Source organism: Stigmatopora argus, chromosome 11 (assembly GCF_051989625.1).
Source record: "Stigmatopora argus isolate UIUO_Sarg chromosome 11, RoL_Sarg_1.0, whole genome shotgun sequence".
NCBI lineage: Eukaryota > Metazoa > Chordata > Actinopteri > Syngnathiformes > Syngnathidae > Stigmatopora > Stigmatopora argus.
The window spans coordinates 7,573,584-7,590,964 of NC_135397.1; the positions used below are offsets into that span (position 1 = coordinate 7,573,584).

At 37.1% G+C, this 17,381-nt stretch overlaps 1 protein-coding gene across 11 annotated transcripts in view; it reads left to right on the plus strand.

Annotated features, from left to right (window-relative positions):
* arhgef33 (Rho guanine nucleotide exchange factor (GEF) 33) overlaps positions 1–17,381 on the plus strand; it is a 57,647-nt gene that overhangs the window by 9,681 nt on the left and 30,585 nt on the right. For 6 of the 11 annotated variants that reach the window (XM_077613746.1, XM_077613753.1, XM_077613759.1 and 3 more), the window contains exons 3-4: positions 11,333–11,518; positions 17,124–17,173. The gene's annotated coding sequence lies outside the window, so the exon portion shown is untranslated. Of the gene's footprint in view, positions 1–11,332; positions 11,519–15,176; positions 15,331–17,054; positions 17,174–17,381 lie in introns of all 11 variants that reach the window. The other 5 variants (XM_077613748.1, XM_077613751.1, XM_077613747.1 and 2 more) reach the window with 3 other exon arrangements.

A 17,381-nucleotide genomic window follows, 5' to 3' on the forward strand; every position in this document is an offset into this window, starting at 1 on the left:
CTAGCACCGACAGTTCATTAAGCACTGTTTGATCAAGACATAATAGCAATTACCGTATTTTCACGACTATAAGGCGCACCGCATTATAAGGCGAACCCTCAATGAATAACACATTTTTTTCCATAAATAAAGCACACTGGATTATAAGGTGCCCTGTCTATTTTGGAGAAAATTTAAGACTTAAGTGCGCCTTATAGTCGTGAAAATATGGTACTTTACTGTCAGGTGTGCATACAATAGTTTATTATTAAAAGACTAAATGTATATTTGCTCAAAAAACATTACCAGTGTAGCATCAGCATCGGCCAATACCACACAGCTGCAATCGGGAGGGGTGCAACGTTATTTCAGTTCATATTTTTGGAGTGTGGACCCACAAATCAGATTAGTATATCCGTATCAGGCTAACGGTCATTGAATTAGGGCGTTTATTTTTAGCTAGGCTCGCGCAGATTAGCACACATTGTTTTCTGATGACCTTTTGATCGAGGAGATAGTTGATATCTGTGGCGGCAGTGGTGCCGGTTGCCACGGTGAAGGAAAAAAAAAAAAGACAGACTGGTATTGACGCATGTGCTTATGACACATGCATAATTTGGGCTGGGTCAAAGTATTGTTTGTTTTAAGACTCTATGCCTGTTTGGTGTTTAGATTATGATTGGTTGGTTGGTTGGTGGAGGTTATGTAATTGGTCCCGGATGTTTGTGTACAAGATCATTCAAGAACAATTAAAGGATTTTTTTTAAGTTTGCAGGCTATTTTTGGAATATGAAATGGAAGAACGTGTTTAAGTTTTTGGGCTATGGGGTCAAAGGTCACAGAGGTCAGGAAAGGAATTTGGTCATACTTTAACGGATTAGCCTGTTTAATTCAGAGGTGTCAGATAGGTTGATATGTTGGGAAGGTTCAAAGGTCGGGAGGTCAGAAAAATGGCGATGCTTTGAATTTGGTTTCTTAGGCGAACGTCTGCTCTCTGAGTGCTCTTGTATTTTAGCTAATGACGCATTTTTTAAAAAAAATTTAATTTATTTTTTTGTTAAAGTTCTGTTTGTTTTTAAAATGTTATTTTGTATTGCTGCTGATGAAGAATAGCGAAGTCATCTTGCAACCTCGTTGTTGTCATCCATGTAGTACAATACAGTTTGAACACAGCTTTTTCAGTTCTGTTTTTCACAATTGTCACAACAATGCCAATACATTTCTTCAGTTGCATGTTTCATGCATTATCTTTGGGTCTTATTTTGAGAATATCAAAAAGAAAATCCCTGGCTCAAACATGTTATGTCAGATTTTCAGTAAAACCTGCACAGTGTTTTGCATGTGAAATGTCTGACTCAAATCTGTTTGACGTCATGTGGACTAAAGGAAGCTACAGAAAATGCAAGAAGGGAAGCGTGACTCACTCATTTTTCTTTTATTATACTTTCTTTTTTCATGTGAATCAGAAGTTGAAACCTTGAGAGCAGCTTTTTGAATTATGGTGAACTAAGAGTGCAAGTGGTTGATGATCACATTTTTTTCTGCTATGAATTGAAGCGAGTTTATCAATAGCAGATGGCCATTTCATTTGGAGTGCCAACCCTCACAGTTCAAAAGGATTGGCCGCCTATTGCCAGCGCACTTCAAATTAAAAAGAAAACTCACTATGTTGTCTCGTCTACCGAAATAAGGCATGTAGGAGGTGAAGTAACTGTCGATAACGTTTTTGTTTTCTTTTGAGAGCATGTGTGTAGGAGTCTTGTAGCATGCAAGCAGTCCTCCCACACAAACACATTTAAAAGACCTTTACCAACTGGTTTAGTGAATTTCTATCAGCCAAGATTGTAATGTGCACTGCAGCCAACCAGATGAACCTGTTATTAAGCAGAAAAACATTTGAAATTACTGTAAATTCCGCACTATAGCGTTTACCAACCAGCAAAATTGATCCAAAATATCTTTTGGAGTCCACCTAAGTCATTAAAAGAAGGCCATGTGTTAATATGTGCTATTTACATGGAAAGATTTGATTGATTCAAAATCTTTTTTATGAATCAAATTTGCACTGACCGTAAAATATTAGCATCCTCCTCATTCCATTTAACTTTAACCTTGAAAAATTAGGTTTAGACTCCTTAAATTCCTCAAAACTGAGTGCTATTGGCTCTCTGCGCTAGCACTAGCGTAGCAGCCTAGCCGTAGCACACTCTGTCTGTTTTTCCCCTACCAATTTAATCTTTTCTAGTGGAAGGTTTCACTAGCTACCATTTAGGTCCTTTATTAAACAGTGTCGCCTTTATTAAGGACTATTACAGTGGCATTTTCATACATTGAGAACTCAGTTAATCAGCGACAGGCGATTTCGGACAAGTCCAGATGTCCAGGTGGGGGGGAAAGGCAATTTGGTTTGTGATTCACGACTTGGGTTTTGGCGGCATATGGCAAGAGGGATGTCTCAATGGAGCAGCTGCACGCTCGGAAACTCTGCCAAGAGTGTTGGGGTTGTGTTTTTGCTGGCTCCATGTGGATGTAACACATTGTGGATGTAACACATTGATGGCGATGGACATTCAATCGTTTTGTACTCGGAGTGATCTTTCACTGAGGCATACCTGGAATAAATAGACGTGATGGTCTTATTTTTCAATTGGAAAAAAATGGGATTTTAGGAATCAAACTATGTTACATTATGGTTGTCAAGAAAACAGATGTAGGTTGAGCCAACCATTTTTTGGGGGTTAAAACAATATGCAATGGAGAGAGTCTTCCACTTTGACTCATTCTGTACATTGGCGTCAATTGAATCCATCCTCAAAGGTTGGGATATTTTGTCACGTTTGTTAGGTTTTTAGGAAGATTGGCGTGATAGGCGCTTACGTTTGCAAACAGGAAGCAGTTTCCGGTTGGTTTCGAAACCTGCGAACTGGAAGCAACAGGAAGAAGGTGGTGTGGGGAAGCGGAGGCTTCACATTTTCACTGCTAGCCTGAATCATCTGCAGGTTTTTTTTTTTCGAGCAATGTCTCTTGGCATATGTCAGATTTTTTTTTTTCTTCTGTAGTTTAATTATCCTGAAATTGACATTTCCCCATTAAACATTTGATAACGACCTCTAAAGATGACCCGCTTCTCGAACGGTTTTGAAAATTCCACGTTGTTCTGGGCTTAAATTAGGCTTTGAATGTCGAAACATCTTCCATAAAATCCTGTTAAACCTTTATGAGGCAGTTGTTTAACTCACTGGCTTCCATTGAAAATGAAAGATGCCTATTTAATTTTTACTGGGAGGGGCCAATAAATGAAAATGAATACAGACTACGTGAGCCCAAATGTGACTTAATCCTGCCCGCATTTTATTTTAAATAACAAAATATAGTCACTTCCTCAAAGGGTCAAAAATATTAAACAAACTTAACACAAACCTGCAAAGCAATCATCTTAAATATCTTTTACTTCCCCCCCCCTATTTGTAAATGAATACAGACTACGTGAGCCCAAATGTGACTTAATCCTGCCCGCATTTTATTTTAAATAACAAAATATAGTCACTTCCTCAATAAAGGGTTAAAAATGTTAAACACACTTAACACAAACCTGCAAAACAATCATCTTAAATATCTTTTACTTCCCCCTTTTTGTGCTGTCGGCCCCCAAATACAAAGTAATAAAAATAATCTCACGGTCACAAAGAACTACAAAGTGAAAAAAAGTCCTAAAATTAAAAAAAAAAAAGATTTTACACCAATCTGTACGAGTCAACGCATTAATACGGCTCAAAATGATGAAATATTGCCAATGATAAATACACTTTTTGTTTCATCCACCAAATGTGAATTTCGAAAATGATTGACCACAATTGAACATGAATTGAGTTTTAAAATACATTTTCCAGGCTATGAAGTTTACATGTTTTTAAAGAAAAACATTTATTTTTCCAAATAATTTATTTAATTAGCTCTTTTAATGCAGACTTAATGAGAACATTTTTTACATTTAAATTTGTTTTTGTTTTTTTAAATAGGATTAGATGAATTATGAAAGGAATAGATAGCAGAATTAATATAAAATGCTGTCTGATCTCTTTTTAATCTTTCCGCTGTGGTTTTAAAGGAGTTTGTCACTCGTAGACGTCCAATCCATTTGAACTGTCTAGACTCCATCTTAAATGTAAATTTAAAAAAAACCTTTTTATAAAATGCCCATTAAGGATTTACACTACGCGTTCAATATGTTTTTGTTCCCCAAAATTTGAACAAAATAGAAATCAACATTTTTGTCAAAAACAATACAAATGATTAAATAGTAACTTAACATTTATCCTAAAACTTATTAGGTTTGTTCATTCAGTGCCACCCTCACTCTTCAAATGGATTGGACATTTAAGATGGCAAAAATAAATAAAAAGTCATTTGAAGCTCTACTGTCCTTCCTTTTCATGACCTTTTACGTCTTTTTGTGTGTCCCTTTTTGTTCTTCTGAATTTCTCTGTCTATTTGTGAATCATGCTTAGCGCGCTAGTGTGTGTTTGTGTGTGGGAGCCATTTTCTATGGTATTATGAGGTGCAATATTGTTCCTTTTCATTTGTGAAGTGACTGATTATTAATTTTTTAAATACGAGGAATGACTCGTAATTTAAACAATAGTTTTGTTTGTACTGCCGTGCGGAAACCTGAAGATACAAATGCTCACTAATATTGAAACTGTGGTTCAGACTGATGAATTGATTATTTAACAAAAACCTTTTGACTGTTCATATTCAGACTGAGCTGTTATGCCATTTTATATTAGCAGAAATAATTTCCAGAACTAATCATTAATTATTGTCGGTTAAGGTTTTCATTGGAATTGAATAATGTAACACTTCAAAAGTTCCCCTTTTTGGGTCCCGTAAACATTTTTATTTTCCACTGTTAGCTTTTATTTACTCCAAAACTTGCAAAAGTTGCCAAAGTACATAATCCACTATCTAACTTTAACTGTATTTCACTGTAGTTCTTCAAATGTAAGCATGTCGTCTGGACTTAATATTTAAAGTACTACCTATTTATTCTGCTTTCATGTGTAGCTTTTGTCAAAAGCATCAATTCTAAAAGGTGATATCAGGATATGATATTTGATTGCAAAAGTATCAATATTCAGGTCACTAGAAATTTGTTGAAATTTGATTTTACATGTATGGATGATATTCTTGTATTTCCCTTTTCTCAAATTAATGCACACGTCAAAGTGAAACTCTTTTCATCATAAATAACAAGCAAAAACATGAGGGGAAATTTCTCTGCCAACCCACTCACTTTCGACTGGAAAGAAAAAGAACAAAAAAGCAGTTTAACCTTTAAAAAAATTAAAGAATGAAATTGACTGTAGGAAGAAGCGATTGTCATTTGTCTCATTTAAACATTGACATGAGCTGTCACGCACTTTCAAAATGAGCACAATGAGCAAGATTGACAATATTCATAACACTTATTGACTTGAAATGCTGAATTTCAAACTATAAATAACTACCCTCAGTAACTGTGCCATAACAAATTAGCCAGGAATAACTTGTCTTCTGTGCTAATTATTTATTCAGTTACTGGTGGTCAGTGGTTTAATTATGTGCTAGTGATGCTCTTTAGTTTGTTGTTGTGATCTTTTCCTGTTTGTTATGCCTCCGTGACTTTGCATGACCTTTTGAGCTAGTCAAATCGATCGCCATTATTAGTCATTGTTTGTCAAAGTCAATGTAAGCCTGTTCTTCTGCTTACAAATTTCAAGTGCAATTTGTGCCTCACTGTCTCCCGTGGGTCGCAATACAGAACCAACATGTCATTTTCATCACGTTGTCTAACCCTGGAGTACATTATAAATTGTACTCCACTGCATTTTTGATTGAAATTAATATCAATTTCTTCTTATTAATGGTGGAACCCGTTCAAAATCATCTAAATATACCCAGCCCTGAGTTAGTTTAACACTTAAAATGCATATAAATTAGATTTGACAATAAATATGGTGTGGTTTAATCTTCATATAAATTAGATTTGACAATAAATATGGTGTGGTTTAATCTTCTTTTGAGTGTTAAATAAGGAAAATTGATGGTAATTTTGCTTTGCCTGTGAGGAGCCCGTTGCTATTTATCGTTTACATTCATCAAATACAAACATAGGTCTTTTCATATAATATCATTTTAGCAAACAACTATAGAAGAGCAAAAATGTGCCAACATATAAACACCATTGGAAATTGCACAAACCTTGAACCACAAAATAGGATATAATCAATTTAGAATTAATAATTAAAAAACAAACTTAACATAATCTGAATTCAATGCTCACACTGTAGCAGATCTTTTATGTCTTCTATGATCTTTTTAAATTTGGCAATCAATTGTGTTCTGGATGATTGGATTGAACTTAAAACTTGACTCTTCTGGCCTTCTGTGATGTAAAATCATCAACTACATCATCATATAAAATTTGTTACATTAAGATAACATTTTAATTGGCCCATTTAGTAACGCGTTGGATGAACAAACATTCATTCTCCCCCTCGCGTGTCTCAACGGTTTATAAACAATGATAACTATTATATCAATGGCAGCAATAGAGTAAGAGTGCCCCCTAAGGCTTAAAAAAGTCATAATATATTAACTTAAACACCACCCTTTTAAGGTTTAAACAAGCAATTTTAAGAATATATATAACATTTCCTCCTTTTCCCCCTGATCTCATGCTGTTGCACATAGGCTGATTCTTCTCCCCAAACCACATGTGAATTGAAGCATCAGCCATGTGGCGTTCATTATCTCCATGCCATCATTCAGGGTCAAATGAGGACAAGACGAGGGGGGAAAAAAAAAAAAAAAAAAAAAAAAAAAAAAAAGTTGACAAGTGAGCAACATGCGAGCTCACCGGGCACTTTGGCTTCTTTCCCGGCGCTCTTTTGTTGGTTGCTTTTGCTTTTGTTTCACCGGAGATGTGCTGACTCACCAGCTGTAGATGTGCGGCAGATTAAAAAACAAAAAAAAACATACAAGTAACTTTGAAATTTAGATATAACTCCCTGTTAGGCTTGTCAAATGTATCGGAACTAAGATGTTGTAGCTGGATATGATGTTTTGTAAAAGTAGCGATGCCAAGTTATTTGGCTTTGGTTGCCAGAAGTTTGTTGTCATGATGTAAACTTCATTTTGCATAACTCTTGATAGTAGTGGCGCTAGACGTCCAATCCATTTTCAATGGGAGAGCAGTAGCAAATGAACCAACCTATCGGATGTCTAATAGTGGTAAACCAGTCGATGCATGCGCGTTGTTTACTTGGACGGGTCACTCAAAAGGATAGGAAATGTCCTGGACATTGGTTTGGGATGAGACCCTACATATTTAATTGTTTAGTGAAAAATTACACAACAACAGTTTTTCCTCCTACTCACTTTATTTTTGAATTGATGTTAAACTGCCCTGCCACAAATGTATCAAGGATTGCTACAACCTAAAAATGCAGTTTGCCAAATGCAGTCTTGCGTTCACACAGACCTTTCGTCGCCGACAGTCAAAGTCAAATGCCTGTCAGTTCATGTAACCTAAGAATCGGGACAGTGGTGTTGAAATTCTGCCGCGAGAGGGCTTGCGCTCTGCAAATCGCCAGCGGCTGTTACGTAATCTTAAAATTGCGTCTCATCCGTCAAAGTCGTCGAACTGAAACATTCATCAAACCGGTGACGCACCCGCTAAGGTGTAATTCGTCTTTGTGCTTAATGTGGCGAGTGGCGGGATAAAGATGAATGTTTATTCGCGGGAAATGAAATTGACATGACGCAGCCTTCAAATCAAGATTTCCGACAGACGAGACATCCAAACCGTTACTTCAAACTGTATGGATGTCTACTATAGATAAACTAGTGACAAACTGATTTAAATTCACAACAGAAAAATGTGGAGAGAGCCATTCCAGTCACGTGGCGTCCAATCAATCTTCTGCCATGACTTGAAAGGAGTTGGTTTTCTAGAAGACGTTCAAGTTGTTTATCTCGGCTAGAGAATCTTAGAATAAATTGAAGGTCATTTATTTCTTAAGCTGTTTGCTTGGCCTGCAGTGTTGATCGGGCCTTGGAAATAAAATACATAAATAAAAAATGAAAGAAGAGGCGACAAGATGCTGCTTTGTTCTGATTTCCTCCCAAGTTTATTGCTTACAAAACAAGATTGCGCAACTCATTTTCCAGCTATCAGTTTATCTCCTTGGCGGCAATGGACGTCCAATCTGTTTGGATCCACACAAACAAAACAAAAATCTATTGATGGTAATTATTTTTGACAAAACAATTGACAGGTAGTTGAGGAAGATCCCACTTATTTTATTTCAAGCCGCATGTTTAGCAGCTCATCAACAAATGCGTCACACCCTATTAAGCTTGGCAAAAGTATGTTGTAACAAATTCTGATTCAGTGCCAGCCTCCCTTTTTAAATGGATTAGATGTCTTCTAGTGATAAATGAATTATTTAATTTAAATTCATAAGAGCAGGGTGAAAAGAGCCACATGATTGGGTGTCTATCTTCGTCAATGGCAGCCCATGAGTTAACGGGAAGTTAAAGTTGTCCCAAATTCAAGAAGTGGTATGGAATTCCCCCAACATTAAAAAGTGACATGCAAATACCCCAAAATCAAGAGGAAGTGACCTAGGATTGCCCCAAATTTTACAGGGAGTGAACCAAAATAAACAGCCAGTAACCTGAGATGGCTATTTTTTTTATTTGTATTTTTAATTTTTTTTTATAGAAGACATTTGGTCACAAGATCTGATCCAAAACAGTAGTCGCATGTTTTAGTACCATTCTGCTGTAAATCAAGCCACTCGGCAAACCTGTCTGTTGAGTGGGAGGACTTCTCTTTAGAAATCATTGATAGTAATGGTGTGTCATGCAATGTTTGTAAACAGATCATTTACTGGTTACATGATTATTTTTTTTCTGATCTAAAAATAAGGGCATCGGATCAGTACTGGCAAAACAGAAGTCAAAAAGCCCAAATAGGGGACATCCCTCCTTTTAGAATTGCCCCAAAACAAGAGGAAGTGAACTGCAAATGCTTCCAAATCAACAGGAATTGCCCTAAAATCAAAAATATTTGACACAGTGACCCTTTTCTTCCGATTTAACTTTGTTACAGTTATGAAATTGAAAGCGCCATATTCTTTTTAACTCATTGACATTGATGACTTCAAATACCCAATCCACTACGATTGGGATAATTCGATTGGTGCCAGTCCAAATGGATCGGTCGACGGCTTTGAAAAAAAAAAAAAAGGAAACCTCTTTCCACGTAATCTGTTGACACAAAAGACAAGCACTTTGATGTTTTGCATTTTGTCCCTTTACAGTATTCAATGTGAACTCAAGCGTTGCTTCCAATCCAGGTAGAGCACGTACTGAATTTATACCTGCATATAAACCACTAAGTGTTGTTCCCCCTCTGTCAACACGTCTTCACCCTAGTGATGAATACACTAAAACCTCTCTTTTTGATTAAAAGCCTTGTAAGAAGCATGGAGATAAATGGCACTCATCTATTTCCAACCTGGAATCTGTCCATTTGTGTGACGCCGTTCGATTAATCTCGCCGAGCTCCAGCCAGATTGGTTCCTCTACTTGCTCAAGCGAACGGTCGCTCGAAAAGGGCTTTTAAGGCAAATGTGTGGAGCACTCGCCCCGATGAATAAATCACATCACGGATGTCCTGTATGAGCGTGTCCGAGCCATGACGGATGACTCGGCACTCTGTCTTCTCGCAAGATAGAGTGTAAATGCCTCGAGGGCATTTGTCCAGATAGCCGGGTGTCAAAAGTCTGTCGATAGCTGGGTGCAAGCCTTTAAACCAAAAATAACTGCAGCAAGTAAGAGGGAGCTTGCAATGTACTAAACTACTTTTTAGACTTTGATCGTCAAAAGGTTTCTTAATACCCTAAATTTGTTCAGATCTATGGGATAATCTCCCAGTCCGTATGAACTTTTTGGTTGAGACAGCCATACCAATGGATATGAAACATGATCATACAATGCCAGCCATGTCAGGTAAAATGGATTTGACACTGCTTATTGGCATATGCAGTGAAAGAGTTAAAGATTACAAATTAAAGTCCCCCCCTTCCCCTTGGCATTAAAAATATCACATGAAAATTTTATGTTTATCTTGGTGACCTATTTTGTTGTTGCTGTTATTTTTTTGACTGTTTTGACAAATTCTCCCCGCAAGGCATTCTTCCTTTGAATTTAAACTCAGACAAACGAAAAACCTTTATTGGCAGACCCACAAATAAAATTATCGGGAAACCCCCCAACTCCCCCCCTTTAAATTAGAGTGATGGACCCACAAAAACAAACAAAAAATCTCCATTGGTGGGCACGCCTAGACATTTCAGTCGGTGGTCATTATTTTTATTTTCAACCAAAAAGTATTAACAGGCAGTTACACGAAATCAACTGAACCCCAAATAAAATATTATATTGGTGGACCCATCCAAAATGTAATTGGCGCTTCGTTTGGTACAGACAAACACCCCCAAAAATATCCATTGGTAGAGACAGACACCCCCCAAAAATATACATTGGTAGAGACAAACCCTCAAAAAATATCCATTGGTAGAGACAAACCTAAAAAAAATCCATTGGTAGAGACAGACCCCGCCAAAAAAAATCCATTGGGAGAGACAAACACCCCAAAAAAATATGCATTGGTAGAGACAAACACCCAGAAAAAAATATCCATTGGTCGAGACAAACACCCCCAAAAATATCCATTGCTAGACAAACACTCCCCAAAAATATCCATTGCTAGACAAACACTCCCCAAAAATATCCATTGGTAGAGACAAACACCCAGAAAAAAATATCCATTGGTCGAGACAAACACCCCCAAAAAATATCCATTGGTAGAAACAAACACCCCCCAAAAAATGTCCATTGGTAGAGACAAACACCCCAAAAAAACTATCTTTTGGTAGAGACAAACACCCCCCCCAAAAATTTCCATTGGTGGTGATCATTTTTGATCAAATAAATGAACTGCTACATACCTGAATCCAAAACAAATGAATTTGTAATTGACAGAAAAAAACCAAGTGTTACTTGGTAACTCATTTTTATGTTTATTTTTAACTTGATTACTATTTTTAAATTACACACAACAGTTTTAGCTTGCTTCCATTCCCTTATCGGAGTTTATAATTAAACGTCCAATCCATTTTGATTAGGAGCCCACCCATAAAAAAGTATTCTATCACCGTCATTCCCAGTGAAACATATATGTATCTCTCGTCCATCATGTTTTTTATTGATTTTTTTTCCCTCCTGTCTCTTTGTTGTGCAGCCCGGTGTCGCTGAGTCAGCTTCATGACTTCATCGGCATCATGAGACGACGGTGTGAGGGCGTGGCTGCTGGCTGAAGAAGTGCTCTGCAGCTGCCGCTCCTTTTTTGGCACCACCTCAACCCATATTCTTTTTGTCCTGCCATAAAAGGAAGAAAGAAAGAAGCTCCTGCACATGTTAAAAACCAGTAAGATTTTTTTTTTCTTTTTTCCCCCCCAATATCGCCACATAACACAGCAAATGGCCGTAAAACACCCACGGTGGAGTTTAATGTTGCGGGTGTCCAGGTGTTGAGTTGGTTTTTATTTGCCCGCTTCCTGGCGTTGCGAGCGCAACACTGAGTCACTTGCAATTGTCGCAGATTTTGCAATTGGAGAGGAGTACGAGTGGATGCTTAATACGCTTTAGTTCAAAATACGTAATGCAACTGCTGAAAATGCCTGTTCAGGTGCACATAGTTTTTTTTAAATTTTTCTTCTTTAAAGGAATTTTAATATTAATAATATGAATATTGAATCTTTCTGTGCTATTGCCTTTGATCAACATCCAATCATCCTTTTGCTGTGAGTTTGAATTGCTTTCTCACTTACAGACGTCAATGGCAGCAATGAGTTAATACTAAAATAAATTAAATATAACGGATTCAATTTATGTAAAAATTAAGTTTTTTCCCCAAAATATTGACTTATTCATATTATATTTACTTGTATAAATATGTTTATTTAAAAAGAAATCTTTAGTCAATTTATAATACTCATCTAAATAACTTTATATAATATATATAATAATTGTTTATGGTTGTGATTATATTAATATTGAACATTTTAATGACTTCAAGTAAAATATTTTTGCATCCACAAAATCCATAAAAGTAATTGTCCCCTTTTTCAAAATGAATTCACACTTAAAATTGCTATCACTTGCACAGAGCACTTTTTAAGCATAACTAAAAACAAAAACAAATAGAAAATAAAATTGATACAAAAGTAATGCTGATATTTTTTTCCCAAAAGTGCCATTTATATAAGTTTTTTTTATGATTGAGTCAAAATATTCATAAAATACTCAAAACATGTAAAAGCAATGTAAATTTACACCAATTGACACAAATGTCTTTTTTGTATTCTATATTTTTATGATTCCCCATTCTGGTTTAAAAAAAAATTGATTGTTAAATAGGCGATAGGTGAAAAATCTATGAAACCCATTTTCAAGCATTTTTTTTCTTTAGCCACATCCCCCAGCCCCTCTTTTTTTTTTAAAAAAAATATTTGACGCGCCACTGGTGTTTGCGAACTAGTAAGTGTTGAGATGCCATAAAAGTTTTGTGCGTGTGCACATGCGTGTTTGTGTGTGTGTGTGTGCGTAAGGTGCCAAGTTATATTTGCCTGCCTATAAAGCTCTGCGTGCTTCTCGTTTCTAGCCTTTAGCAGAAGTCAACGATGAAAAACAAAATCAAATAGTATTCGCTTTTTCTTTTCCTTTTAAGAGTGAAGTGCTCCCAATCAGTGTTACCTTTCCTTTGGTTTCTGCTCCTCATGTTTCAAAGATATTAACCAAGAAAAGACAACTTGTGTGATCTCACTTGACTGTACAGAATTAAAAATAGATTTAAAACAAACAAAATACTGATAAATAATAAAAGCTCAACAACAGTGTGGTTGGTTATGTGGATGAAGCAGTAACTTTTGGAACTCTTTTGGAGAATCTAATATAATATAATAGGCAAAGGCCTCAATTTATGAAGTGAGAATTCACAATGGTCCATAAATGAATATTTTAAATAAGCCACTAATCAGACAAGTCAGACTAACCATTCTCTACATGGGAGTGAATTGAAGGAAGCCAAACTTCCTTAGGTGGCTTCCTTAAAGGGTTGGTACAGAAGTAGTTCAGTCTACTTCTGTACCAACCCTTTAAGGAAGAAGAAGTAGTTCAGTCTACTTCTGTACCAACCCTTTAAGGAAGCCACCTAAGGAAGTTTGGCTACCTTCAATTCACTCCCATGTAGAGAATGGTTTGTCTGACTTGTCTGATTAGTGGCTTATTTAAAATATTCATTTATGGACCATTGTGAATTCTCACTTCATAAATTGAGGCCTTTGCCTATTATATTATATTAGATAACTTTATTCATCCCGTATTCCGTAAATTTCACTCTCACAGTAGCAAGAGGGTGAGAATACAGACACAGGAAAAGACATTTTAGACATAAATAAATAGTTTTTTTTTTTTTAAATGGAGTTCTCGAAGAAGCTAGTTCAGCTTTGAAACATGACATTTAGTTGTCGTGGCTATTAAGGGTAGACCTGGAAAAGATGCTATGTTTTTTACACTAAAAGGAACATTTCTGCCAAATGGCCATTTTAGGAGGATTTATTAAATGTTTTGAAGCATCAATTTGGAAGGTCTTTTTCAGGGTTCCTTCTGAAAATCAATGGGATATTTCCAAAAATTCAGCCCCTGATGCCAGTTGAGCTTGGAACCATGAAGTTTGGAAGCCATGTCCACCATGAGAAAACTCCCAAAAAAAGCCATGTTGCAAAAGCAACCCTTCTGGGATCATTTTGGATATTTTAAGGGTGTTCTATTCAAACAAACTTCAGTATTCTTGTAAATTCTGCCTCCGTTGCCAATTTTATTTGGTTACCTGCCATTTGGTGGTCATGTTTAACCTGAGTAGAACCACAAAAAAGCCCTAAAAAGCCATGTGGTAAAACCACACAAGTCTTGCTTGCTTGAGGCAGCCATTTTGGGGTCGTTTTGGATAGTTTCACTCAAACAGACTCTGATATTTTTCAATTCAGTCCCTGTTTTGCTGGATCAATTTGGTAAACAAGACATGTTAGTTATGTCTATCATAAGTGGACTGACAAAAAGTGTCAAGTGTCATAAAAGCAAAAGGTTAGCCTTTGATAAGGAAGAAAAATGACTCAATAGGCCGTTGTCTGTGGTGGGACAAAGTTGTGCAATATTCGGACTTGCCTGCCCTTCTTACCTCATAAAGTGTACGGCCGGGTTTGTGAAAATACGTCCGGGCATGTCTGAAAAGCCACGCACGTGCTCGCTCACCCGCTGATATGGATTCATATTTGAGGGGTTTCTTGTTCTCTTTGTTAAAAGGAAGCCAAGAAAGTCCACTTTCATGTTTGCCTTTTTCTCATTTCTCGGTGAGGAGATCTAAATACTAGTGAGGTGACACTTTAGGTTTGTGTGCCGTTTCCTGTTGGAGATGACGAGTTTTTGAGCGTCACGCTTCATTCTTGGAGGATTTTAATAGAATCATTAAAACATTGCTGGAGTCGAGGAGTGGTTGTATGTCACAAATGTGGCGAAAAATGAAAGGAATTTATTCAAATATTGTCATTTCTGCTTTTGGTAGCAATATACATCCAAATTCTATTTAAAAAAATCATTACAGATCATTCAGTGGTTTAGACAAATTCATGCGCAGTTAAAATAAATGTGTTGTCTTGGTCGTTAACCCAGAGTTAACTGGGGCAAATTTGGATGATATTTTGACACTTTATCATACCTGTCAACCTCTGCTGATAACTGCCCTTATAAATGATTATGATTCCCCTTACAAACCCCCAAAAAACCTTACAAACACCGTACGAGTCCGTACGGTGTTTGTAAGGTTTTTTGGGGGTCTGTAAGGGGAATCATAATCATTTATAAGGGCAGTTATCGGCAGAGGTTGACAGGTATGCTTTATTTTATGATATATTCTGGAAATCTTCAGTTTTCATCATCTCTCAATGCTTTTAATAGCTAAACAAGACCACTGTGGCCACGTCAAAGTGGAACATCTGTTCTTCTGCTTTTTTTAATGTTTATGGTAGGAAAGAAAACAAAAGCAAAGATGTCTTCCTGGGGGTGATGTGTCACACCGAGCGGCCACGCCCATTTGAGTGGCGACGTAAACAGACGGAACTGAGCCAACCTCGGCGACCGCTAGTCCTCGCGCCCATTTTGCCTGCACAACAAAGCTTTCCAGTAAGACACGCTCTGAAAGCTTTTTAAAACAACTTTCAAAGAACATAAATCACTTTTTTTTTTCCGCCTGCCTGCTTTTTTTTAATCCTAAAGGAAACAGTTTGAACGGATAGGCTGCCATTGAAGGAGTTAAACGTCTTAGACGTTTGTTTTCTTTTTCAAACAATACCATAATAATAAAATGTATAAAACAATACCTTAATAATAAACTATATTAAGACGGCGAAAGTAAACTCATTAAGTAGTTCAATATTTTATCCACGCGCTACCTGATTCAATGACGGTAATATGAATGAATGTTTCTTTAATGTGACAACACATTACAAGTGTGCTAAAAAACGACTCGTAGTTCATTATTGAATTGTATTATAACGGGATGAATCTTGCGTAATTAAAATTAAATTGGCCAGCCCTACTTCAATGACATAATTCTTTTTGGCTCATGATAAAGGCGTGCTAAATATTTATTTTGATTTCATGATTAGATCCTGCAGGGCGGACCGGTGCGCGAGTGGTTAGCGCGTCGGCCTCACAGCTCTAAGGTCCTGGGTTCAAGTCCATGTCGGTCCACCTGTGTGGAGTTTGCATGAAAGGAATTTACGGGCCTGCGTGGGTTTCCTTCGGGTACTCTGGTTTCCTCCCACACTCCAAAATCATGCATGGTAGGCTGATTGGACACTCTAACTTGCCCCTAAGTATGAATGTGAGCGTGAATGGTCGTCCGTCTCCTTGTGCCCTGCGATTGGCTGGGCACCGATTCAGGGTGTCATCCGCCTCTGGCCCGGAGTCAGCTGGGATAGGCTCCAGCACCCCCCGCGACCCTAATGAGGATGAAGCGTACAGAAAATGTGATGAGATGAGATTAGATCCTCTTTATAACTAAGCTATTAATCGTAGTTAATATCACGCCATTAAAATGTCCTCATTGCCCAACCCTAATTATTATTCACACTTTTATGTGAACATCACATTTTGTGTAGCCCACACTTGTTGAATCAAAAGTTTACTTCCTGGCTGCCACTGACACTTCTAGGCTTCTGCAAGTGATAAATTCATTTAAATTCCCAGCTAGAGGAAGTGGAAAGCACCTGAGTTTTTGAGAAGTGCTCATCTTGTTTTGTTTCTAACACTGGAAATTTCTCGGACTTTGTTCTCCCACATGCCACCTCGGATGATTTCTTATCTGCTCCTTATAATCGCAGCCATTCATGACTCATTGCTTCTGCCCCAAATGCTAACAGACTGTGTGAGTTTAGTTTACTTAGAAGTGACTTTGGTATAACTGAGTAATCGTCTGCGTTTGTTGGGGCAAGGTCTTTGTGGGAATTTTCATATTTGTTTAGCAAATGTTGCCCTATGTGTTTTAAACAAGTGACATTTTTTTGTGGGGGGTGGGGGGGCGTCATTTTGAAGAGTCACGGGGGTACTAATTTCCTCTTTTTTCAATTTTTTTATGTCTATCCTAATTGTCTCCCAAATCATTTTATCTATACTTCATAAAAATGTTGATTTAAAAAAAAAATATTTCCAATTTTAATTTGCTTTTTTTTTTTAAAGATTTTTTTCTTTTATATTAGCATCTTTTTCAATTCGCCAAGATTTGTTTAATGTCATTTCAAGCCTCGAGGGCTTATATAGCAAAGCAAACAGGGTTTAAAACAAAAAGAAGCAATCATTAGCTACTGTATAGCCCATTGTTTTTTTTGTTTTTTTTTTTTTCTCAGCCTGCCCGTAAATCTTGTTTGAGCTTGTGGTCGTGAAGTTGCTGACTCATCTTCTCTTGGTCTTCACAGCTGCACTTGGGCAAGGCCAAGAGTGACAGCAGAACAAGATTCTCCCCTAGGTAAGCCCCCCCCTTATACCCCTCCTCTACTGTACAATATGTAATTCTTTCGCGAGGTAAAATTAATATTGCAGATAAGCGAGTCAAAACGAGACCGGTGATTATCCGTAGTGAAAAAAAGTTCCCCTTCGAAGCCGTGCTGACTCATTTCAGTCTTCATCGTGCAAAATACAGTCATCAAATGAACGTACGATGTAATAATATGAAT